Below are 11643 nucleotides of genomic sequence, written 5' to 3' on the forward strand. Positions count from 1 at the left end.
ACCCTGGGTGGGTCGTGTGACCCCTGGGCCCCTTTGGGCCTCACCTTCTTTATCTGTAAAATGGGTGTGGCATCACCTGGACTGTCTTACTGTGCCGGGCAGGGTGCGAGGTGTGAACCAACCAGGGCAGTCTTGAGGAAGAGAGAGCACGTGAGAGGGTGACCCAAGCAGCAGCTGGATGTGTTCTTTGACCGTGCAGGGGCAGAAGAAGCATTCGAGGACTGTTCTGTAAAGACGCTCGTCTTCAATAAGGTGTCTGTTATTCTCGGGGGGAGGAGGCTGAGCCTTCTCTGGCAAAGGACTGGGGTCTCCCGAGGCTTCCCCACCGGAGGCTTTGAAGCTTTGATCTACAGGAGGCCTTGGGACAACAGGAATAGAGCGGGTGGCTTCCCTGGCGTGGCATTTGTACAGTTAAACCCACAGAGGAAAGCAGGGAAGATTCCAAAAGGAGAAGACCCTGAGGGTGGGGGCTGCATTAAGACGAGATGAGCCATCCATTAGGGGTGCGTCCGCCTCTCTGGGACCATCTCTGAGGAGATTCATCAGTGTCAAGGCCGATGAAAAAGACCTGCAAAGATCAATTCCTTTGTGCAAGATAAATAGTTTAAAATAATTGTATATATGTAAGGGGTTTGCCTTCTCATAATTGAAGAGAACAGAGGGAGGCAAGAATGTTCCAGGGAGAATGTCTTTGCTCCGCAGCGTGGAGTCTGCAGCATCAGGCAGACCGGTTAACAGTTGGCAAAAAGCCAGGGAGCTTAATCAATCTCCAAAGTTTATTATGAATAACCCCCGCAGCTAATGGATCATTCTTAGCAAGAGCATCATCCTGGTTATTTCCTCATTTTTATAAATTGATCTATAACTTTGAATCCTGGTCCTAGAGAGAGCGGCAAGGGACGTTAGAAACCAGCAAACCCAGCAGAATTCTTTTATTTCCACAAAGATTAAGTGAGACTGTTTTTGTGGAACTGGGAGCAGGATTCCACCTACTCAGACTTCACTTTCCTGGCCCCACAGTGGCCCCTGAGGCACTTCCTTGAAACCCAAGGGCTGTGGGGATATACAGAGACCACTGGGCTCTCCAGACTCTCCTGTTCTTCAGATGAGGAAACTGTGGCCCAGAGAAAGGAAGTGACTTAACCACAATCTCATGTCACGTACTTGTGGATGAGGTTGGTTAGTCACTCAGCAGCTATTGTGCAACTCCCTTTTGCTTACTTGATGAGCCTTCTCCTATTACAGGGGTTAAAAATGGTGGATTACTCATTTTTCCAATCTCTCTTCCAGCTAGAATATTGGTATTAACTCAATTCTGCCCAATTCTGGGAAAGGTCTACCTCCCTGACAAGAAGCAGCAAGCAGGAGAAATTGTCTTTCTTCTTGAATTTTGGTGTGGTTGTAGTGAGGATGTAATGACTGGAGCTGCAGCAGCTATCTTGTAACCATGAAGATACAAAGAAACAAAGCTTGAAGATGACCGTTGTGTTAGCTGGGATCCAGCCAGGAAACATGAGTCACTCTAAGTGATTAAAAGAGAGAAAACCGATGCAGGATAGCTTATATAGATGATGCAAGAGCCTGATGCAAAGGGAACCGGGAGGCCCCACACCCCTACCCACCCTGCTCTAGAAGTTAGCAATCATGGGACACTGTTCACACTCCTGGGGCCTGGAGGGATAGGGGAGGAAGGACTATTATTATGAGAGCCCAGAAGTAATCCAGAATCATGGCAAGAACTTCTTGGAAGGAGCTGGGGGTGGGGAGGAGGAGAGGGAAATTGTTTGGTCAGAGCTTAAGCCGCATAGAGCCTCCACCAGTCAGAGGTGCCCTGGGACACACACACACAGACACCCAACCCCCTCCCTCCATCTGCCCTCCAGTCCTCTATTAGTGCTTCCTCGTGCTCAAGCCGCCCCAGGATCCCGGGCACTGCAGGTCCCCAAGATGAAAGCAGAGCAGGGATTGGGAGTGACCCCATCACCACACTGAAGATGACTGGGCAGGAAGACGGAAAGCCCTCATGCCTACAACAACCTCGCTGAGCCATGCACCAGTGTGCCCTTCACCTTGTCCTGGGGAGAAGAGAGATTTGAATTCAAGTCACTGGGACTTGGGGCAGATCTGATTCATGGGATTGAAGCAGCCTTTCTGTTGCCGCTGAATTGAAGCCAGAGCCCGTGTCTTCCAACCCACAGTTCTGAGACCAGCCTCCACCCTCTGAAGACCACAACAGACGCCTGAGACCTGATCCTGCTCCTCAAAAAGTAGGTGATGACGGGGCAGAACAGAGAAAGCTGGAGTGTCAGGGCGGAGCCCTGGTCTAGAGCCGCAGGCCCCGGTGCTCTGAATAGCTCACAGCAGGGAGGAAGAGGAAGGGGAAGGGAGCTCAGCGGCCCCACGAAGAACAAGAACCACTGGTGGGAGGGGCCCTGGGCTGAATCTCAGGCTTTTCTCAGGGCCAGTATGTGAACACGGAAAGGATGTCAGCTGGATGGGTTGCCTGGGCCAGTAGCTTTCATACTTTGTTGAGACTCAGTATCAAATGTGACTTTTTTGCAAACTCAAAGTGGGGGTGGGAGTCCCAAGCTCCCCCTCTCCATCCTACACCACAGCCCTGCCGGCCTTCCCAGCAGTCTGCAGACAGTTTGAAAACAACTGATCTAGTCTGCCCAGGTCCACGCACAGCCGAGGACACCAGGGCTTCGCTTCCCCCTCAGCTGGCTTCAAGGATAGCTACCCCACTCGGCCCCCAGCAGCCTGCATGGTAGGGCACTGGTTTATTGATAAAATGGATTCCCTGGTGGCTCAGTGGCAAAGAATCTGCCTGCCAATGCAGGAGAAGAAGGTTTGATCCCTGGGTCAGGAAGATCCTCTGGAGAAGGAAATGGCAACCCGTTTCAGTATTCTTGCCTGGAAAATTTCCATGGACAGAGGAGCCTGGCGGGCTAAAGCCCATGGGGTTGCAAGAGTTGGACACGACTGAACACTCACCCACCTGATGAAACTGGCAGAGTCAGGACAGAGTGGGTCTTGGGGAGTCTGGGTCAGGGCGTCCTCAGGTTGCCGCCAGGCCTCTCTCTCTTCCTTTCCTCCCCACAGCCTGCCTGGAGCCCGGCAGCTCTATCAAATCTTATTGCTTTCTCTCTGTGTGGCTGCGATGATCACTAAGTTGGCCTCTCCAGCTTAGTCCAAGGACAAAATTTCAAATGCTTCTTTTTTTTTTTTTGCTGTGCTGAGTCTCCCTTGCAGTGAGTTGCCCCACGGCATGTGGAATCTTAGTTCCCTGACCAGGAATGGAACCTATGTCCCTTGCATTGGAAGGCAGATTCTTAACCACTGAATCAACAGGGAAGTCCTCCAAATGTCTCTTTTTTTTCAGTTTCAGGATGGAGACTCTTGGGGACACTTTGACCCTATGCCCATGTTTGGGACCTCTCACAGTATCAGGGGCCTGGGTCTGATGGCCCAGCCTTAACCACAAACTCAGTTAAGGGCCTGGGGGCAAGGGTTGACATCAGAACATTTGCAGGCAGCACAGTGCTGAGCCCTGGGAAAGCCTGAAGAATGGGACAGTCCCCCTCACATCTATACCTCTTCTAGGGTCAGAGTTGGAGGGAGAGGGGCCTGAGTGGGCCCCCACTGGACCACGGGCTGCCCTGTGATTGTGGCAGCCCCAGAATCTCTCTGGCTCTTGGCGTCCCCAGCTATGGAACAAGGAGACCACTTCCCATCACGAGACTTCCTGTGCCCATCAAGCAAGATAAGAAGTTAAGAAATGCTTTGTAATAAAACCAACAAGGAACGTCTACAGAGATCGGTTGGATTTGGACACCGAGCCCCTGACCCCGCTTTCACGACCTCGCTGGGCTCCCTGTGGTTCCTCCCAGATCTTGGGAGGAGGACGAATACCCAGCTCAGCACCTCCCCCTCCAGGTGAGGCCCTGACCTAGGGCCCCAGCTGACAGGCCTCCTGGAAGCAACTCTTCCCTGGGAGTAGAGAATCTTTATTTCTAAGGGCTGTGATTCTTATTTGGTTAAATAACACATTTAAAAAAATTGTTGTGATTCCATACTGAAGCTTCCCATATGGTTAATTGGAAGTGTTCTCACCAATATTGCAGGCTGTAAAAACTAATGAGGTAAATGGAAAATTTATCAAGTGCCACAGTTAGAAATTAACTTATTGCTTGATGCCACGCTCATGACTAATGAAGTTAGAGGGAGCTCTTCATAAAGAGTGAGAACAGAGCCCTTGCTGTTGGGGAAAACCCTTCTGTTTGCCCCTTTCTACCTCTCTCCCCACCTCTCCTACCTCAGATATATCAGATGAGCACAGCAAAAGACAGGACTAAGTCTACATCATTTGAACACGGTGTCTGCACTGGATCACGTATTATATCACCAATAACAGTAACTTGTGCTTGGTACACCTTATTCTGTGTTCTTCTCACATCAGGACTGTAAGGGAGGGACTGTGATTGTGTACAATTCACAGATGAGAAAACTGAGGCTCAGAGACACGAAGTCACACCGTACTGGGTGGTGAAGCTGCAGATCAAATCTGACGCCAATATCCATGTGCATTTCACTCAGCGATTCACTCATTCATTCGTTCAATCAAAATGACATAGAGGCATGGAATGCCTACCAAGCGCCAGGCACCAGGCGTGCCTGGAGATGCTAGGGTGGAGTGGGGCGGGGATGAAGGACCTGGACGCAAGTCTGGGTCCCCTGCCACTTGCTGGCTGTGGGAAGGCGCTGGACCTTCCAGCCGGTTGGCTCTCCAGATTTATTCCATCCTTCTGCACTCAGCTCTGTGCCCTGGGAGCCCACATCCATGGGCTCCTTTGCTCTCTGGCTTCTGATGGATCCTACTTAGAAGAGGCACTGACCAGAGAGGACGCAGGAGGAGAGTAGGGGAGGGAAGTTTCTATGGGGGGTGGTGTTTCTTCAGCTCCCCCCTTGCTGGTTGCTGGTGGTTGGTGCCACATCTTCCCACGCCTCCTTCCTCTTAGATTGCACCTCCCTTCCAGAGGCTTCCTGCATACACGTACTCTCCGTGGATCCCCGTGGCCCTTACCCTTCACTCTCCCAGGCCTGGGGGTCAGGGGTCCTGGCTGCCACTAGCCAGAAAGATGGTTTCCTTCAGTCTTGCCTCCACTTTGTGAAATTGCCCCTTTAATAAACTCCCTTGTAATGATTTTTTTTTTTTTTTAGGGCTTGACATTCAGCTTGTGGGATCTTAGTTCCCTGACCAGGGATTGAACCCTCACCTTCCGCAGTGAAAGCATGGAGTCCTAACCGCTAGACCAGCAGGGAATTATTCCTTGAAGTGACCACTTTGCATGGCATCTCTTCCCAGCTGAGGTGTGACACAATGATTTTGCTCAAGTTACTGACCTGAGCCTCAGCTTCCTCACCTGTCAATTGGGTTAACAAATTACCGAAACTAATTTGTGAGATGTGATTGGTACAATGCTCAGGAGATAATAACTACTCAATAGATGCTTTTCTTATTGTTAAGACAGGATCCTGCCTTTCAGGACAAACAGCACTGACCATCACACTTGAGCTTCCCATGGAATCCTGGAGATGTTTGTTAAACGTGCGGAGTCTGGCCGCAGCCCGTGGGCCCAGGAGGAGCCCTGCAGGTGACTGGCAAAGCCTTGTGGATGGACTGTGACAGCACGGTGGGAGGGAAGGAGCGCCCAGGAAGGGTGCATGGGGTGGGGTCTTCATCGGAGTGCAGGCGGGTCTGGGAAGGCTTTCTGGAGGAGCTGCGCTGACCTGAGACCTCCGTGGAAGCTTGTGGATCAGGGCTGCTCGATGCCCAGGACGCAGCCAGAGGTGACGGGCAGGGGTGGCACGAGGCGGTGAGAGATGGAGCTCTGGTCGGCTGTCTACTGGAGCTCAGATGTCATCGCTCAGTGAGCGGAGTCCCTGCAGGGTTTTCTCTAGAGAAGTGGTTCAGTGAGGGGAGACCAGGAAAGTGCCTCTCTGAGGGGACATCACCCACCTTATTAAAAACAGCAGACTCCTGGGACCTCCCTGGTGGTCCGGTGGCTAAGACGCCGCACTCCCAGTGCAAATGCCCTGGGTGTGATCCCTGGTCAGGGAGCTAGATCCCACATGCCTTAGCTAAGAGTTTGCATGCCTCAAATGAAGATCCTGCATGCTGCAACTAAGACCCAGTGCAGCCAAAGAAGTAAATAAATATTTTTAAAAATTGGCAGACTCCTGATGATAGTGGGTGGCAGGGAGGGATCTGAGCTTTCCCCAGAATCGAGGCGATGTTGACCCACGTTAGAATTCCACGTCCCCAGCGCATCCCCACGTGCTTCCTGCACCTGACTCCACTGGAGAGCTGCTTCCTCCTCCTCCTTTCCTTCTCTGCAGCTCATCCCCTCCTCCCACCTTCCCTTCCTCCTCCTGCGTTGGCCTTCTTCATTCCGCCAGCTGCTGTGGCCCCAGCCTTCAGGGCCCTGCGAAGGGGCCCATCTAAGACCATCTAAATACCAACTAACACCTTCTCCTCTCAAACCGCCCTCTGAGTCCTTTCTCTGACCTTGGCTCTGACCCTGAGAAAGAACGCACGCATGGCTGATGACCAGAGTCACCATGCTAAGGGTCCAGCCAGTCAGCTCCCTTCCCAGCTCTCTGCTCTTGTCTGTGCCTATCTCGAGCGCATGGTAGCAGGCATGAGAAGCAGACTTGCAGGCCTGGGAGAGGCCGCCTCCCCTGCCGGCTCCCAGAGCAGAGGCCGTGTCTGTGTCCTCAGACATCCAGGTACAGGGTCTGGCTCGTCTGGGGTTTCTTCCGTGTTCACTGAGTCAATGAAACCAGACGGAGTGATCATTTACAATTCAGTGGACGTACTGAATGCCTCCTGCCAGCAAAGGCTGGGAACTCTATAAAAGAGAGTGAGACTTAGTCCCCGACCCAAGGGAGTTAACAGCTTTGTGGTGGAGAGAAAGCAACCCATATCGATCCACCATGGGGTCGGCATGCTGGACACCAACGCTCCCCAGCCCTGAGCATCCCTGGAGCCTCGGTTGTCATTACCTCCTCTCCGGACTGCTGCGGTGCTCAGTCGGGTCTCCTTGCTGTTGGCTTCTCTCCTGCCCAGTCCTGTAGCACAAATGCCCAGATGAGAGTCCTCCTGGATGAAGCGCAGGTTGTAGCATGCCCCCCTCCTCCAAGCTTCATGTTTCCCATTATTTGTGATAAACTGCAAGCTGCCCGCTTACGCTGGCGATTGAGGCCCTTCTTACTTGTCCAGCTTATCTTTCCAGTCCATCCTGCGGCCCTTCCTCGACACAGCCAAACAGGACTGTGCACTGATCTTGGACTTTCAAAGGCCCATCCCTGTCCTCAACATTTTGCTCAGCGTTTCTTCTGTCGGGAGCATCATTGCCCTGTTCTCTCCACCACTCTTTAGGTTCTACTGCACATCTTACTCCTACTAGGAAAACTCCTGATGAAACCTGGGAAGTACCCCTTCTACTATAAACATTTTATAGTTCAGTTCAGTTCAGTCGCTTAGTCGTGTCCGACTCTTTGCGACCCCATGGACTGCAGCACACCAGGCTTCCCTGTCCATCACCAACTCCCGGAGCTTGCTCAAACTCAAGTCCATTGAGTTGATAATGCCATCCAACCATTTCATCCTCTGTTGTTCCCTTCTCCTGCCTTCAATCTTTCCCAGCATCAAGGTCTTTTCCAATGAGTCAGTTCTTCGCATCAGGTGGCCGAAGTATTGGAGTTTCAGCTTCAGCATCAGTCCTTCCAATGAATATTTAGGACTGATTTCCTTTAGGATGGAGTGAGGAATTCTAAAAAAAAAAAAAAAAAAAAAGCACTGCAAATTGGCCAGCAGACAGGAAGTAGATCATCTCTTCTCCATCCAGGGAGGGAACCTGAGTCTCCTGCATGGCAGGCAGATTCTTTACTGTCTTGGCTGCCAGGGAAGCCTTAGTACATTGCCAGTAGAGTTTAAATTGACACAATCATTCGGAAATCCAACTTGGCCTATGTATCAGAGATTATAGAACTCTCTCCTTAAACCTAGTAAATCTACTTGTAAGAATCTGTATTATGGACATTCCTTACAGAGGAACTTCTGTACTTCAGTATTATTTACATGTTCCCTATATTTACATGTTCCCTAGAATCTAGACTTCAAAAGCTCATGGAGAGAGTCATTGGCTCCACGTATTACAGCATGGTCACGTGATGAAATATGCACCATTTACAAGCTGTGTTTTCCAGTGGCACGGGAAACTGCTTGTGATATAATATCTGGATAATGTAGGCAATTTATAAAACATAAATATTTTATGTCTGTTCAAAGGCTGGAAGGAGACAGGTCAGAAGGTATGGGGGGTGATTATTTCTAGTTGGTGGTTTATAGATTATTTAAAATTTCTTCTTTGTGTTCTGTATTTTCCTAACTTTCTGTTTGTGTTGTTTTGATGATGGAAGATAAGCTCCTTTCTCTTCAAAAGAAAGTACAGAGCTTTGCATTTCTCTTAGGGAGGAATTCTCCTGCTGTGATTTATAATTTCGGGGTACTTGTCTTCAATTTCTTATTAGATAATGTACCCCCCAAAGGACATGGACTAGCTTGCCAGCTCACTTTTGCAGCCTCTGAAAGCTGAGTTGACATTTGGACATAGTAGGACATTGTTGAAAAGGATGGGACTCCCTTTGTTTGAAAACAGCCCTGGCGCCCTGGGGTCCCTGTGTCTCAGGAGGACATGGGGGGCTTGGTGTCTGGGAAGCACCGACAAAGCGCAGGTGCTGGGGGAAGGGCCAGCAGCCCTTGGTGGGAACTCAATTCTGGTCGTCCCATTTACTCGTCTGGAAACGGTTCCAACAATTGAGTAGATGATTGCTGTACAAAAGCTTTTTGTTCTGTAAGAACTTACTCTTGTTTTTCTTAACCATCTATTTTTGTTTCTTGGTGATTTTTTGGGTTCTATTTATAGACTCTGCTCTGGAGAGTAAACTTTCTTCCCCCATAAATCCCTCAGACTACATCCCTCTTCCGTTCTTCTCTCATGTTTATATTTTTGCTCACCTGATGGATCTCAGTTGTATCACTTCAGAATCTGGTGGAGTTGGAAAGGGTACACGCACAGGCAACCCTCAATTTATGGTTAAACATTTTAAATAAATTTGCTACAAAGAAAACAAGGATCCGCATGGACTTGAATGGTTCCCTGCCTTCTGCTCTCCTCCTGGGGCTCTGCTCATGAGAGTCATCACTTCTAGTTGCTGTTCTGGGTCCCAGGAGCAATGAAGTGTGTGTTTTTCTCTTGCACATTTTTTGAAACTCTGAAGGAAATGAACCCCTCCCTCCCTGCAAGACTACCGCTCCTTGGCAGCAGACCTTCCAGCTCAGGAATCTACAGAGCCCAAGAAAACACAGAGGTCATTGATTTCTGGATTCGTGGTCCTCCCTGTGGCGGGATAAGCAAGCCCCCCATGAGCAGTATGAAAAGGCAAAAAGATATGACACTGAAAGATGAACTACTCAGGTCGGTAGGTACCCAATATGCTACTGGAGATCAGTGGAGAAATAACACCAGAAAGAATGAAGAGACGGAACCAAAGCAAAAACAACGCCCAATTGTGGATGTGACTGGTGATGGAAGTAAAGTCTGATGCTGTAATATACATATTGCATAGGAACCTGGAATGTTAGTTCCGTGAATCAAGGCAAATTGGAAGTGGTCAAACAGGAGATGGCAAAAATGAACATCAACATTTTAGGAATCAGTGAACTAAAATGGACTGGAATGGGAGAATTTAATTCAGATGACCATGATATCTACTCCTGTGGGCAAGAAACCCTTAGAAGAAATGCAGTAGCCATCAAAGTCAACAAAAGAGTCAGAAATGGAAAAAAAAAAAAAAGAGTCAGAAATGAAGTACTTGGGTGCAGTCTCAAAAACGACAGAATGATCTCTGTTCGTTTTCAAGGTAAACCATTCAATATCACAGTAATCCAAGAACTGAACTGAACTGAACTGATGCCCCAACCACTAATGCCGAAGAAGCTGAAGTTGAACGGTTCTTTGAAGACCTACAAGACCTTCTAGAACTAACACCCAAAAAAGATGTCCTTTTCATTATAGGGGACTGGAATAAAAAAGTAGGAAGTTGGGAAATACCTGGAGTAACAGGCAGATTTGACCTTGAAGTACAAAATGAAGCAGGGCAAAGGCTAACAGAGTTTTGCCAAGAGAATGCACTGGTCATAACAAACGCCCTCTTCCAACGACACAAGAGAAGACTCTACACATGGACATCACCAGATGGTCAACACTGAAATCAGATTGATTATATTATTTGCAGCCAAAGATGGAGAAGCTCTATGCAGTCAGCAAAAACAAGACCGGGAGTTGACTGTGGCTCAGATCATGAACTCCTTCTTGCCAAATTCAGACTTAAATTGAAGAAAGTAGGGAAAACCACTAGACCATTCAGGTATGACCTAAATCAAATCCCTTACGATTATACAGTGTAAGTAACAAATAGATTCAAGGGATTAGATCTGACAGACAGAGTGTCTGAAGAACTTGGATGGAGGATTGTGACATTGTACTGGAGGCAGTGATCAAGACCATATCCAGGAAAAAGAAATGCAAAAAGGCAAAATGGCTGTCTGGGGAGGCCTTACAAATAGCTGAGAAGAGAAGCTAAAGGCAAAGGAGAAAAGGAAAGATACACCTGTCTGAATGAAGAGTTCCAAAGAATAGCAAGGAGAGATAAGAAAGCCTTTCTCAGTGATCAGCACAAAGAAATAGAGGAAGACAACAGGATGGGGAAGACTAGAGATCTCTTCAGGAAAGCTAGTGATACCAAGGGAACATTTCATGCAAAGATGGGCTCAATGAAGGACAGAAATGGTATGGACCTAACAGAAGCAGAAGATATTAAGAAGAGGTGGCAAGAATACTCAGAAGAACTATACAAAAAAGATCTTACATGACCCAGATAACCACGATGATGTGATCACTCACCTAGAACAAGAATCCTCGAATGCAAAGTCAAGTGGGCCTTAGAAAGCATCACTATGAACAAAGCTAGTGGAGGTGATGGAATTCCAGTTGAGCTATTTCAAATCCTGAAAGATGATGCTGTGAAAGTGCTGCACTCAATATGCCAGCAAATATGTAAAACTAAGCAGTGGCCACAGGACTGGAAAAAGTCAGTTTTCATTCCAATCCCAAAGAAAAGCAATGCCAAAGAATGCTCAAACTATGGCACAATTGCACTCATCTCACACGCTAATAAAGTAATGGTCAAAATTCTCCAAGCCAGGCTTCAACAGTACGTGAACCGAGAATTTCCAGATGTTCAAGCTGGATTTAGAAAAGGCAGAGGAACCAGACATCAAATTGTCAACATTCATTGGATCATCGAAAAAGCAAGAGAGTTCCAGAAAAAAACATCTACTTCTGCTTTATTGACTACACAAAAGCTTTTGACTATGTGGATCACAACAAACTGGAGAATTCTTCAAGAGATGGGAATACCAGACCACCTGACCTGCCTCCTAAGAAATGTGTATGCAGGTCAAGAAGCAACAGTTAGAACTGGACATGGAATAACAGACTGGTTCCAAATAGGGAA

At 48.5% G+C, this 11643-nt stretch overlaps 1 long non-coding RNA gene across 2 annotated transcripts; it reads left to right on the forward strand.

The window, feature by feature from the left end:
* Nucleotides 1-1331: 1331 nt before the first annotated feature.
* On the forward strand, nucleotides 1332-8939 carry LOC133239537 (uncharacterized). 2 transcript variants are annotated; one of them, XR_009733867.1, is made up of 3 exons: nucleotides 1332-2267; nucleotides 3604-3936; nucleotides 5528-8939. It is a non-coding gene; the product is annotated as an uncharacterized LOC133239537 (long non-coding RNA). The 2 variants fall into 2 exon arrangements; XR_009733868.1 differs by having other exon boundaries at nucleotides 5532-8939.
* The last annotated feature ends 2704 nt before the right edge of the window (nucleotides 8940-11643 follow it).

This window comes from Bos javanicus, chromosome 26 (genome assembly GCF_032452875.1).
Source record: "Bos javanicus breed banteng chromosome 26, ARS-OSU_banteng_1.0, whole genome shotgun sequence".
NCBI classification, from domain to species: Eukaryota; Metazoa; Chordata; class Mammalia; order Artiodactyla; family Bovidae; genus Bos; species Bos javanicus.